This window comes from Hemiscyllium ocellatum, chromosome 34 (genome assembly GCF_020745735.1).
Source record: "Hemiscyllium ocellatum isolate sHemOce1 chromosome 34, sHemOce1.pat.X.cur, whole genome shotgun sequence".
NCBI classification, from domain to species: domain Eukaryota; kingdom Metazoa; phylum Chordata; class Chondrichthyes; order Orectolobiformes; family Hemiscylliidae; genus Hemiscyllium; species Hemiscyllium ocellatum.
The window spans coordinates 1,971,178-1,985,322 of record NC_083434.1 but is presented as its reverse complement, the minus strand read 5'-3'; the positions used below and the strand labels follow the sequence as shown (position 1 = coordinate 1,985,322).

At 41.9% G+C, this 14,145-nt stretch overlaps 1 long non-coding RNA gene across 1 annotated transcript in view; it reads left to right on the top strand.

Annotated features, from left to right (window-relative positions):
- LOC132832314 (uncharacterized) overlaps nt 1–8,233 on the top strand; it is a 128,845-nt gene extending 120,612 nt beyond the window's left edge. Inside the window, exons 3-4 of the long non-coding RNA XR_009646926.1 lie at nt 136–213; nt 7,677–8,233. This is a non-coding gene — a long non-coding RNA (uncharacterized LOC132832314). The remainder of the gene's footprint in view (nt 1–135; nt 214–7,676) is intronic.
- The last annotated feature ends 5,912 nt before the right edge of the window (nt 8,234–14,145 follow it).

The window sequence follows — 14,145 nt, the reverse complement described above, 5'->3', positions numbered from 1 at the left end:
ACAGCACATCCAGAGCTTCCTCAACCTTTGCTTGTGGCAGTATGTACATAGCAGTTAGTGTACACCATCAATGAATAGAAGGCTGGTTTGTATGATGGACTGGGCTTTATTCACAATCTCTATGTTTCCTTGCAGTCATGGGAAGAGCAGTTGCCACATCGTGTTGTGATGCATCCGGATAGCATGCTTACTATGGTGTATCTATCAAAATTGGTAAGAGTCTTTGTGGACATGCTGAATTTCTTTAGTCTTCTGAGGAAGTAGAGGCATTGTGCTTTCTTGACCATCACATCAATGGACTAGGATAGATTGGTGATCATCACTCCCAGGAACACGATACTCTCAATCATCTTCACCTCAAGACCATTGATGCAGTCAGGGGCATGCCTCCCTTCTTCTTCCTGAAGTCAATGAACAGCTCTTTCATTTTGCTGATGTTGATGGAAAGATTGTTGTCATTATACCATGCTACTCAATCTCTTTCCTGTACACTGTCTCATCATTGTTTGAGATCCGACCTACGGTGGTGGTATAGTCAGCAAACTTGCAAATGGAGTTGGGGTAGAATTTGGCCACACCATCATGAGTATATAAAGGGTATAATAGGGAACTGAGGATTATGGTGGAGGAGGATTATGGTTGTCATCTCGCCTTATTGATTGCAGACTATGGGTCAGGAAGTTGAGGATCCGGTACTGAGAGGGTCCTTTTCTGTGCTGTACATCTCTATGACTCTATCTGTACTTCCCAATGCCTCAGGAAAGTAGGGAGTGTGAGACGTAGATCTTAGAATTAAGACATGAATTTGTTTGGAATTATGAATGTTGAAGGCAGAACTGTAGTCAATATGTAGGAGCCTGATGTAGGTAGCCTTATTATTCAGATGTTGCAGGGATGAGTGTAGATCCAGGGAGATGGCCTCTACCATGGACCTGTTGTGCCAATAGGCTAGTTGCAAAGGATCAAGGCAATTGGGTATGATGGATTTGATGTTAGCCATGTCTAACCTCTTAAAGCACTTCATAATTATGTAAATCAACGTGAGTGGACCAGGGCAGATTGGTGATCATCACTCCTAGGACCGTGATACTGTCAATCATTTCCACCTCAAGACCATTGATGCAGTAAGGGGCGTGACCCCCTCAACCCCCCCTCAACCCCCCCCTCCATTTCTTCTTTATGAAGTCAGTGAACAGCTCTTTCATTTTGTTGATGATGCTGGTGACATTAATGTGAATATACAATGCTATCAAGCACTCAATCACTTTCTAGATGTTGAAAAGCCTGGGTGGTAGTTATTGAGGCACTGGGTTGATGGTGGTCTTCCTGAAGCAAATGAGAACTTCAGATTAAAGTAAAAAGAGGTTAAAGATGTCAATGCATATTCTCACCTGCTGGTCTATGCAGGATCTGAGTGCCTGACTGGGGACTCCATCTGGGCCAGTCACTTTCCATGGTTTCACTCTCAATAAGGTCGATCTGATGTCTAAGATAGTGACCATGGGCACAGATGCATCAGAGATTGTTGGGACTGATCGTTTCACTGACCTTCTGTTCAAAGTGAATGTAGAATGCATTGAGCTCGTTGGGTAGTGATTTAGTGTTGCCCACGATCCAGTTTGTAGCCTATTATGTAGTGTAAGCCTTGCCATGAACAATGGGTGTTGATGTGGTTAGCCTAGGTCTCACACTGAGTTTGATATTGCCTTTTGGTGTCTCTGATGGTCTTATGCAGATTGTAACTAAGTTTCCTGAATAGGCCAGGGTCACCCGATTAAACGCCTCAGACTTGGATGTCAGAATGGAGTGGATTTCATCCATGGTTTCCAGTTGGAGAACACTTAGATTAACTGCGTTGGCACAGAGTCTTCAACACACTTACTGATGAAGCCTATAACATTAAAGACATACTTGTTTAGATTGGCTACTAACTTCTTGAATATGGACCAGTCCACCAGTTCAAAAGCCCTTTTATTACCTCCGACCAACACTGCACTATTTTCAGTACCGGATCCTCACACTTTAACTTCTGTTTGTAAGCCGGAAGGAGGAACACAGCATTGTGATCTGAGTTTCCAAAATGTAGACAGGGATGGAGCAGTAGGCGTCTTTGATGGTAGTATAACAATAGTCAAGGATATTCAGACCTCTGGTGGGATAGGGGATGTGTTGATAGTACTTTGGTAGCACATTCTTGAGGTTGGCCTGGTTGAAGTCACCAGCTACAATGAACAAGACCTCGGGCTATTCCATCTCACGACTGTTTGTAGCATAGTAGACCTCATCCAGCACACTCTTCACTTCCGCGTGGGTTGAGGTGTAGATTGCTTTCAGGATAACAGAGGTGAACTCACATAGTAGGAGACAGGGACAGCACTTCAATGTAAGATATCCTAGGTGCAAGGAGCAGTGACTCGCTAGGGTCGCTACATCTGAGCGCCAGGAGATGTTGATCAGGAAGCAGACCCCACTACCCTTTGCCTTCCCCAAGAAAGTCAAGCAGTCCATTTGGTGAACTGAGAAGCTCTCAGGTTGTAAAGCACAGTTAGGTGTGGCAGGAGTGAGCCATGTCCCTGTGAAATAGAGCACACAGCAGTCTCCAATTTTCTTTGGAAGGTGAGCCTAGCTTTGAGGTCATTCATTTTATTTTCAATGGCTTGGATGTTTGCCAGGAGTCTGCTGAAGTCAAGCAGTGGGACTTAAGCCCTATAGTTACAGTCTCACCTGAAGTCCAGCGCATTTCTCACATTTCCTGCATAGGTGGCTGCTTCTAGTCGATCTCAGGCATTGGTGAGGGAGGTCCGCTGCTGTGGAAGGAAAATGTGTGTTCCTGCTGGGGTCCTGGGCAAAAGTCATGGCAATGAGCATACCGCAGGGGGGTCTTGGGGTAAGATCAATTGGGCCTCCTGGATGTCTGCTCATCGTGGGTTGGATCTTGATCCCATGCTATTTGAGCCTCTGTTCCGGGTTTCCATGAGTTCGGTGAGATTGAGCCTGTGAGAGACCAGATTTGTGGTTCCAGCATTGGCAAGGTACAAGGGTGTGTCAGTGGGGTCGTAGGCAGTGGTTGTATTCACAAGCATGCCAGGGGGCCCTGCAGTTGATCTGGTCAGGCATCCTCAATGTTGACTCACAATGGGGTCAGGGTGGTTATGCCTTGGTAATCGGGCTTCGTTGGTCAGAGATTCTTCAAACAGTTTAGGAAAGCAGACAAAGTATAAAACATCATTTCAAATCCTACAGTAAATCACTATTTTTATTATCTACCTTTGCAAGAAACAAAATGTTTTCATTTCATTATAAGTAGCATATATTTATGTTTCATTTTCTCAATTAGGTGTAAAATAAATCCTACTAAAATCATAACAGCTCTTTTGTAGTTTTGGTTGTTAGATCTTTAAAGAAAATTGTTTAACATGATTGACAACATTTTTGCTAAAATAAGTTTAATAGCAAGTCTGTTCTTATATTCATGACTACAGGGGGATAGTGGATATGTAAAAGATGGAAAGGGTAGAGTTGAACCAGAAAGGTTTTGGGGTGAGTCTGAGCCTGTAAAACAGTGTAACAAGTATGACCAGCACTGTCTTTGATAGTCAAGTGAACCAAAGTGGAATATGGCTGTAACAAGACCTGCTGTGGGCAAAGGAAGTGTTCTTTTCTTCTGTCTGAGAGCATAGACTCAACGTGTGAGCAATGAAAGATTTCCTCTTGTGGGAGAATCTAGGACAAGGTGAAGCAATGGTCCAGTGGAATTATCAGTAGGTTACTAATCCAGAGAAAACCAAAAGAACTGTAGATGCTACAAATCAGAGGCAAAATTAGAAAGTTCTGGAAAAGCTCAGCAAGTCTGACTGCATCTGTGGAGAGAAATCAGAGTTAACATTTTGGGTGGAGTGAACCTTCCTCAGAACTCGACCGAACCGTTAACTCTGATGTCTCTTCACAGATGCTGTTTATTCAGAGACCCAGATTATGTTCTGGGGATTTGGGTTTAAATTGTACCATGGCAGATGATGGAATTTGAATTCAGTGAAAATCTGAAATTAAAAGTCAAAAGGTGACCATGAAACCATTGTCAGTTGTCAGAGGAAAGACAACATCTGGTTCACTGATATCCTTTAAGCAAGGAAACTGCTATTCTTAACTGATCTAGCTTCAGGCCCATGATGATGTGACTGATCCTTAACTGCCCTTTGGATAATGGGGGATAGACAATGAATTGTCTAGCTAGTGATACCCTCATCCCAGGATTTTTTTTTAAATTAGAGGTTTTGGTTTCAAAATATGAAGAGTTGCCCAGTTGGCACAAAGATGAGAAAAATGTTTTGTCTCTCAGAGAGTTGATAGAATTCCTTTCCATCAAATATAGAATTCAAATATTTTTCAAGCAGTAGAAGATCAATTCTTAAATAAAACAAAGGAATATGGGTGTTGGAGATCAAAAACAGAAACAGAAATTGTTGGAAAAGCTTAGCAGTTTTGGCAGCATCAATGACGAGACAACAGTGTTAAGATTTCAAATCCAGTTCTGAAGAAGGATCACTGGATTTGAGATATTAATGTAGATAGGTTCTTGATTACCAAGGGGATGAAAGATTACAAGAGGTAGGCAAGAATGTAGAACTTAGATTAAAGTCAGATCCACAATGATGTTATTGAATGGCAGACCAAGTGACCTACTCTTGTTCCTTAATTTTACCTTGAAGTCACCTGTCATCATACCATCGTGCCTGTGAAATGCAGTGTCAAACTGTATGGGATATAAATCCTAGTCACAAGCAATCTTGACCATGTCATTTATCATTATAGTTTGGTCATAAACATAGAACATAGAACAATACAGCGCTCGACCTGTGAACTATTCTCAGATCGTCCCTCTACATTATCCCAAAATCATCCATATGCTTATCTAAGGATTGTTTAATCTCCCTAATGTGGGTGAGTTGGCTACATTGACAGGTAGTGCATTCCACTCTCTGCGTAAAGAACCTGCCTCTGACATCTGTCTTAAATCTATCACCCCTCAATTTGTAGTTATGTCCCCATGAACAAGCTGACGTCATCATCCTAGGAAAAGACTTTCATTGTCTACTCTATCTAATCCTGAGAAGTAAAAGTAATCAAAGGTTATCTTAACATTGGCACCTGTGGACCACTTTTATAAGACCATAAGACAAAGTTAGGTTGTTTAGCCCATCATGCCTGCTCTGCCATTTGATCATGGCTAATATCTTTCTCAATTCCATTCTCTTCTTTTCACAACCGTTAATCCCCTTACTAATTAAGAACCTCTCTATGTCTTTCTCAAAGACACTCATGACTTGGCTTCCACAGCCTTCTGAGGCAATAACTTCTATTTATTCACCACACTCTGTCTGAAGAAATTCTTCCTCATCTTAGTTCTAAAAAGCTGTGCCTTCAGTCTGGGGCTATGCCCTCAGGTAATACTATTGTCTACTAGTGGAAACGTTTTCTCCACGTTCACTCTATCCAGAATTCTGTAAGTTTCAATGAGATCCTCCCACATCCTTTGAGAACAGACTCAGAGTCCTCAACCACTCCTCATATGACAAGCCCTTCATCCCAGTGATTATTCTTGTAAGCCTCCTCTGGACTCCCTCCAACACCAGCCCATCCTCCCTTAGGTATGGGGCTCCAATCTACTCACAGTTTTCCAAGTGGGGATCTGACCAAAGCCTTATACAGCCTCAGCAGTATATGTCTTTTGTTCTAGCCCTCTTAAAATAAATGCTAATGCTGTACTTGCATTCCTAACTGTCAACTGATCATTCATATTGACCTTAAGAGAATCCTAAACTAGGGTTAACCAAGTGCTTTTGTGTTTCAGATTTCTAAAGTCTTTCCCCATTTAGAAAATTGGCCATGACTTTTTTTCTACTAATATGCATAAACTTCATTCTGTATTTCATTTGCCACTTCTTTGCCAACTCTCCTATCCTGTCCACCTCCTTCTGTAGTTTCCCTACTTCCTCCACCTTACCTGTCCTCCACCTAACTTTGTGTCATCTGCAAACTTAGCAATAATGCCCTCAATTCCTTCATCCAGATCATTTAATTGTAACATGAACAGATGGGGTCCCAACACTGACCCCTGCAACAATGGCAGGGGCTTATGAGGGGAATTTGGGAGGCTCAGCAGAAATTCATTCCAAGAAAGAAGAAACATACTAAAGGGAGGACAAGGCAACCATGGCCAACAAGAGATATAAGGGACAGCAAACAATGAAGCAAAAGCAAAAGCATACAACATGAAGATTACTGGGAAGCCAAAGGATTGGAAAGCTTTTAAAAACCAGCAGAGAACAACTCAAAAAAGCTATAAATTTTATATTTAAATTATATTAAATTAAATTAAATTATAAAACAGAAGATGAAATATTATGGTAGTTGGTAATATAAAAGAAAATTTTGCGAGTAGAAACATACTAGGGGCAAACCAGATCTTCAACAGAGTTGGGGGCAAGAAAAGTATATTGGCCATCATTGAGGCGATGGCGCTGGGGAAGTTGAAAGGTCTGTAAGCGGACAAATCATCATAATACCCCAGAGTTCTGAAGGAGACAGCTGAGGAGCTTGTGGAGGCTTGGGTGGTGATTTTTAAGGAATCACTGGGACCAGGAAGAATCCAAGAGAAATGGAAAATGCCTAATGTAACACCCCTGTTCAAGTAGGAAGGGAGACCGAAATCAAGAAACTATCGGCTGGTTAGCCTGACCTTGGCTGTTGGTAATATTTTAGAATCCATTATTAAGGGTGAGACTGCAGAGTACTTGAATGTGCATGTTAAAATAGGTCTGTGTCACCACAGCTTTGTTGAGGGAAGTTTGTGTTTGAAATACTTATTAGAATTCTTAGAAGTGGTAGTGAACAAGTCAGAAAAGTGAGAACCAGTGGATGTGATCTAATCAGATTTCCAGAAGGCCTTTGACAAGGTACTGCACAAGAGACTGCTAAGTAAGAGCCCATATTATTGGGGGCATGGTTGGAAGATTGGCTGACTGGCAGGAGACAAACATTGGAAATAAAGGAATTTTGTACCCACCAAAAACATTTCAAAATCTCATAGGCTGCACAAGGACACAGAGTTGACTTCTCCTCACCTTGAAATGTAGCTATTTACAAGCATATTCTTACAAGCAAAATAAAAGCTAAAAGAACTATGGTTGCTGTAAATCAGAAATAAAAGCATAAGTTGATGGAAAAGCTCAGTAGGTCTAACAGCATCAGTGAAGAGAAATCAGCATTAATGTTTGATTTCTCTTTGTGGTTGCTTCCAGGCCTGCTGAGCTCTTAAAAACAATACTGTTTTTCTCAGATGATATATGCTATGGGATTGGAAATACAAGGGATTCATAAACATCCAGCAATTATGCTATCACCTGATGAAGGAACAATGTTCCGAAAGCTAGTGTGCTTCCAATTAAACCTGTTGGACTATAACCTGGTGTTGTGTGATTTTTAACTTTATACAGCAATTACAGTTGCTTACTTTATTTGTGTGATATGGCTCATGATGCATTCCATGGCACTCCTGGCTGGTGCGTCCATGTTCCACTGTATGGAGGAACTTGTTGAACTGTAATATGGAACTGATGCAGAAGTTGCCTGATGATGGTCCTAAGGATCTGTTCTGTTTTTGTTATTCCACACAGCTTCATTGAAATATCCAGCCACAGCAAAAGTCATTGTCGCTGTTGTTGTGGCACAAGGAAGTTACAGAGAAAAAAAGGAAGGACAGATGTACTAGAAAGCCCAGGACCAGCAGCAAACTCCAGTGGCTGCTGATCAGCCTCCTAATGAAGAAGTTATAACTTTTTAAGGTCCCCTCAGGGCGTGCAGGATGCTCAGAGTCTATCAGCCTGAATGACATTTCCCCCAGGTGAAAGAGGTGCATTGTTACTGCACACTGAGGATGTCACAGGACGCTGTCACAAAAATATGTCGACTACTTGAATGGAATCTATGACCTAACCTTGGCCATCCTATCCCAATGGCCAAACTTTCATGCAACTGACTGCTTCCAAGAATGCACTGGAGACTTGTGTGGAATCTCATAACTTTTAACCCACAAAGATATCAAGTCTGTTATCAATGCAATTAATGCCAGATGACACCACATTATCTCATTCTTATCTCGTGGCAAGCTCAGTCTGCAGACTTTGTTAACTTAGCTGGTCTGCCCCATGTGCAGACTGTCATGTCATGTTGAACCAGCCAATAAATGCTGCAATAATGAAGCTGACTTTAAAAATAGAAGAGCATTTCATTCCAGAAATCTACATTGTAACCATTGGTACTACATCTTAGATGTCTGGGTCAGATACCCTGGGAGTTATCAACATGTCTATGTCCTTAAGAACTCTCATGTTTCTGCTTTGTTTCAAGGTCAGGATGTCTTACAAGAAGAGTAACTGAGAAATAGGGGCCAAACTCTGTAACCATGGCTAATTACTCCATTATACAACCTTCTGGCTGAAGCCAAGCATCAATACAGTGCTGTGCATTCTTCCACCAGAACATCATGGGAAAGACAAAAGGTCTGTTGAATGTGAAGTTCTGATATTTGGTTTTTTTGAGGGGGGGGGGGAGCTGTCAGTACTGAGTGTGCCACATGATCCCAGCATGTTGTGTTCTGCACAATTGGAGCAGACAGCAAGAGGGTGTGATCAACTCTGAAGAATTGAAAAAGCAAGGAGTGCAATGAGTACATTGAGCAGGAGGAACATCACTTGCTGCTTGATTGAGTTTTACTGTCTCAACAGACTGGACAAGGTTTAGTAAGTGTGAGCTGGGTGTAGTAATCTGTCTTTTACTGTAAAATTATGTTGCCCAAAAGACAAGTGGAGAGTGTGTTGCTGGAAAAGCACAGCAGGTCAGGCAGTATCTGAGGTGCAAGAAAATCGATGTTTCGAGCTGGAGCCCTTCATCAGAAAAGACAAGTGGCCCCTGTCTGTTCCCAGAAGCAAATGCAGCATTTGGTTTTTTGCTTCTTTTTTCAGTTTTGCTGTTGATGAATAAAAGGTAATAACTTTTCAATCATTTAAAGATTTTTCAGTATATGACACTTCCACATTAAACAATGCAAAGCTAACAAGCTCCACTGAGTGCTAGAGAGAGAATGGCACTCCCTTAGACAGCATTCAAAAATAGGATGAGGCAAAGGATGGGTGGGCTATGCAGCTTAGTTCTTAGCAAGCGCCGATTGTTGCGCCGATCTGTGAAGCCAATCTGAAGCCCATTTAACCTACACTACTCCATTTTTGTCCATATGCCTGTCCAATTACCATTTAAATGCCCTTAAAGTTGGCAAATCCACTACTGTTGCAAGCAGGCCGTTCCACGCCCCTGCTACTCTGAATAAAGAAATTACCTCTGACATTTGTCCTATATCTATCACCCCTCAATTTAAAATTCTGTCCCCTCGTGCTAGCCGTCACCATCTGAGGAAAAAGGCTCTAACTGTCCATCCTATCTAACCCTGTGATTATCTGAATATTAGCAACTGTGCAACATTTTATTGCAGAATGCCATAAACAGTCAAGAACCAAGAGATGCCATCAACATTCATGAGTAGACTGTGGAAAAAGCTATGCCTGGTTATACTTGATTTCAGAGGAAAATTGCCTAATTATTGTGGAATCTTATTTTCGTTGTGTGGATATTAGAACATTTCATTCCACGAGAGTATAGAAAGTATTCAATGTATGGAATTCCTGGTGAAGTAATATCAGACAGATTGCTAATTAAAATTTCAAATTCTTCACAATAAAATACAGATTTAAGTATGTAATTAGTTGCCTACATCCTCCACAAGCCAAGGGTGAAGCAGATGGTGTTATGAAAACTGTGAAAATGTTGATGACAAAAAGTTGGATGAGGCATTGGCTCTACTAAATTATGGAACAATACCATTGATTAACTGTGTTTCACCAGCAGAACTAGTAATGAGCAGGATGCTATACCTCAAATCCCATTTCTGCAATGTAAGTACAGATCTAATTTAACAACGTAAGATGATAACTGTATAAAAGGAACCACAGGAGCACACCACAAGTAACCACAAGTATTGAGCATAAACTTTATTCAGTTTACTAAGAGATAAAATGTGGATAAGAGACCATCAAGCAGAATGTATGTTTTATAAAATATATGCAACAATAGTGATCATAAAATGTGGGTAAGAGACCAGCAGGCAGAAGGCATGTTATGAAATATATAAAACAATCACAATCATACGCTTAAAAAAAACTTATTGGAAATCAAGAAAAAAAGCAGAAATTGCTGGAAAATCGCAGCAGGTCTGGCAGCATCTGTGGAGAGAAATCAGACAACGTTTTTTGGATTAGATTCCCTCCAGTGTGGAAACAGGCCCTTCGGCCCAACAAGTCCACACTGACCCACCGAAGAGCAACCCACCCAGACCCATACCCCCCTGACAAATGCACCTAACTCTATAGGCAATTTAGCATGGCCAATTCACCTAACCTGCACATCTTTGGACTGTGGGAGGAAACCGGAGCACCAGGAGGAAACCCACTCAGACACAGGAAGAAAGTGCAAACTCCACACAGAGAGTTGCCTGAGGCAGGAATTAATCTTCTAGGAGAAAGTGAGGACAGCAGATGCTGGAGATCAGAGCTGAAAATGTGTTGCTAGAAAAGTGCAGCAGGTTAGGCAGGATCCAAGGAGCAGGAGAGTCGACGTTTCGGGCATGAGCCCTTCTTCAGGAATCGTCGACGTTTCAGGCATGCCCCTTCTTCAGGAATCGTCGACGTTTCGGGCATAAGCCCTTCTCCTGAAGAAGGGCTAATGCCCGAAACGTCGACTCTCCTGCTCCTTGGATGCTGCCTGACCTGCTGTGCTTTTCCAGCAACACATTTTCAGCTGAGGCAGGAGTTAAACCTGGGTCCCTGGCACTGTGAGGCAGCAGTGGTAACCACTGAGCCACCGTGCCACCTCAATGAGTCCAATGACCCTTCTTCAGAACTGATGGTAGCTAGGAAAAGGTTGTTTTTTATGTAGAGGATTGGGTGGGGCCGGGGGTAATTGGTACATGATAGGTAAAGATAGAACCCAAAGAAAGAGAAGAACAGTTGGGTGGAAAAAAAAGTGGGTAACGGTCAGCCAAGGAAAACGAACAGGGACTTAATGGCTAACAATAGGTAGTGTGTAATACCAGACCATGTGAGAACAAGGCCTGGTGCATGGGGTTGGGTAAGACATGGGAGAAGGTGCCTCAAACCATAAAATGTTGAACTCAATACTGATCCAAAAGGCTGTAGTGTTTCCAAGCGAAAAATGAGGTGCTTTCTTTCAACTTCACTGGGACACTGCAGCAAGCTTAGGGCAGAGATATTGGCCAAGGAACAAGGTGGTTGAACACATATTTGAATTTGCTAACTTCTCAATATTGGTTAATTTTGCCTCATTTATAAGCAGTTTCCTAATCTCCTTCTACCTGATAGAATCGAGATGGGAACAATTCCTGACATGCAAGTTATCTGACATCTTGAGCTTGCTGCTTCAAGAGCAGTGACTGACATCTCAGGACACACTTCATGGGCAATAACTGCCACATTCACCATCTACTGATGTTTGCATTGCACCTCAAGTCGCATCTTAGATCTATGTGCAAGAACAGTTCTATACTTCAATTCAATACTTTGGAGTGCACTGGCCTCTATTATTGTAATGCTGTTGCTAGGGCCCTTGCTCACAGGTATGAGCACCCAACTCGTGTATTGGACCAGGGTACATCGCAGGGATCCTCACTAACTTTCTTCACCATCACTCAGTTTACACCAGTTTGGATATTCATAGCATTTTGTCTTGTTTTTTCTTTTCCTCTTATCTCCCTCATAGATGCACTGTAAAAACATCCAATCTAGATGCATCACATCATGGTATGACAACTGCTCTTCCCAAGATTACATGAGACTACAGACAGTCATGAACACAGCCTGGTCCATCACACAAACCAGCTCTCCATCCTTCCACTCCATCTATACTTTCCTATGCCTCAGGAAAGCAACTAACAATATCAAACACCCCTCTCAACCCAGCTATACTCTCTTCCACCCTCTTCTGTCAGGCAGAAGATATCAAAGTTTAAATACACATAAGAACAGATTCAAAATACTTTTCCCTGTTGTTATTAAACTTTTGAATGGACTTCTTAAATGTTAATGTTGATCTCTCTCTGCACCTTCTCTGCAGCTAAATTCTGCACTTTGTTCTGTTACGCTGATACAATTTGTCTGTTACAGTCTGCCTGTACAGCATATAAAACAACACTTTTCACTGAGTCTGGGTACATGTGACAAAAATAAATAAAATCAATCAATCCGTAAGAGCTTAGAGGCTGGCAATGCTTATGTCTTGACTTGCCTTTTAACACAGCCACAAAACTAAGCAACTTGTTATGATTGGAAGCAGTCTTCAATCAGGGGATATTTACACTGCTGTATGGCCTCACAACCCAACAATGTGCCAGAAGCTTATGTTGCAAGTTCTTCAACCAATTGATCATATCTCAGAGTCTAAGGGGAATAATCCTCAGTCAAGTCAAGGGAGACACTATGCAGTCAGGAAATCCCAGCATTATAAGTCAAGGTCAACATCCACTTAACTGACCTGGGGTTTGAACATGAACAGTTGGCCGCATGGTGCAGTCAGGGTTGGGGGCCCACATAAATGTGGTCCAGGGAATGGGCTACAGACAGTCCTGCAGATCCAGTGCCCCGCTCCAGAGTTTAACAGCAAAACAGTCAGCAGCACAGATATCAGTCAGGGACCTAGTCACACATCAGTTGGGACTGATCGGAGTGGTAGAGATACTAAGAAAATCAATTGTTGAGATTGGAGGCAGCACACTGTGATACAGAGGGAACAACGATTATGAAGGAGGAAACCTCAGTATATAAGGGAGAGAGACAGTAATACATTGGAGAATATGTGTTATTGCAGGATCAGTATTTTTCAGTAGACACCACCATTCTGGGCTCAACTGGAAGACTGTGCAGCACAGTGATGAGCTATGACTGAGCTGTAGGCCTGGGGTTCAGGGGATGATGCTGAGAAATTAAGTTATAATTCAAAGTATTAGGTGGGAATATTTAGAAGCTCAGTTTTGATGTGCTTAACAGGGAGTGCAAGGAAGAAAAGCAGACGGAGATTCAGGGAGCACTTTGATTCCTAGGCTGTATTTGTGACTCACTGTGTCAAGTTGACCAGCATTGCCTTCCATACTCATGCAACTTGTAAATGCACAATGGAAATGTAAAATGACTGCAACCACATCTAATAGCATGGGCAGAGTAAATGCTTATTTTTCTGTCTGAAATTGTACCTATGAATAATGTGAGGCCCTTCAAGACAAAACTGCGTTAATTAGGCATCACCGTCCAAGTTCAAGTCATCTATAATCTTCGCACCATACACATGAAAAGCATGCATAACCAAACTTTGTCATATTATTGGTTACTACAGATTCAAGGTAGTCACCTCTGTGAAGCAGAAGTAATTGCAAACAACTTTAAAATTGGAACCTGTAACTTACTTTATACAAATATAATCCAAGAACTCAAGGTTTCGCAACGACATGGAACTTGTTTTCTCTCACCTTGAGCTGTACCATAACACTATATGAGATTAGAATGAGATCATTCAGCCCATCGTGTCTACTCCACCCATATAAAGGCCATCACTTCACTCTGAGACTGTGTCCTCAGGTTCTAGTCTCTCCTACTCATGGAAACATTTTCTCCACATCTACCCTGTTGAGGTTTTTCAGTATTCTGTAAGTTTCAATAAGATCTACCTCATCCTTCAAAACTCCATCCAGAGTCCTCAACTGCTTCTCATGTGACAAGCACTTCATCCCATATTCATTCTTGTAAACCTATGTGGACTCTATTCAACACGACCACATCCTTCCTTTGACATAGGGCCTAAAACTGTTCACAAAATTCCAGTGGGGTCTAACCAAAGCGTTACATACCCTCCCTGTTTTCTCAATGGCACCTATTCCTCCACCTATCTTTGTGTTATCTGCAACTTTAGCAACAGTGCCCTCAGTTCCATTGCTAATGGATAATGTGAATCACATCCAGGCTGAGATGA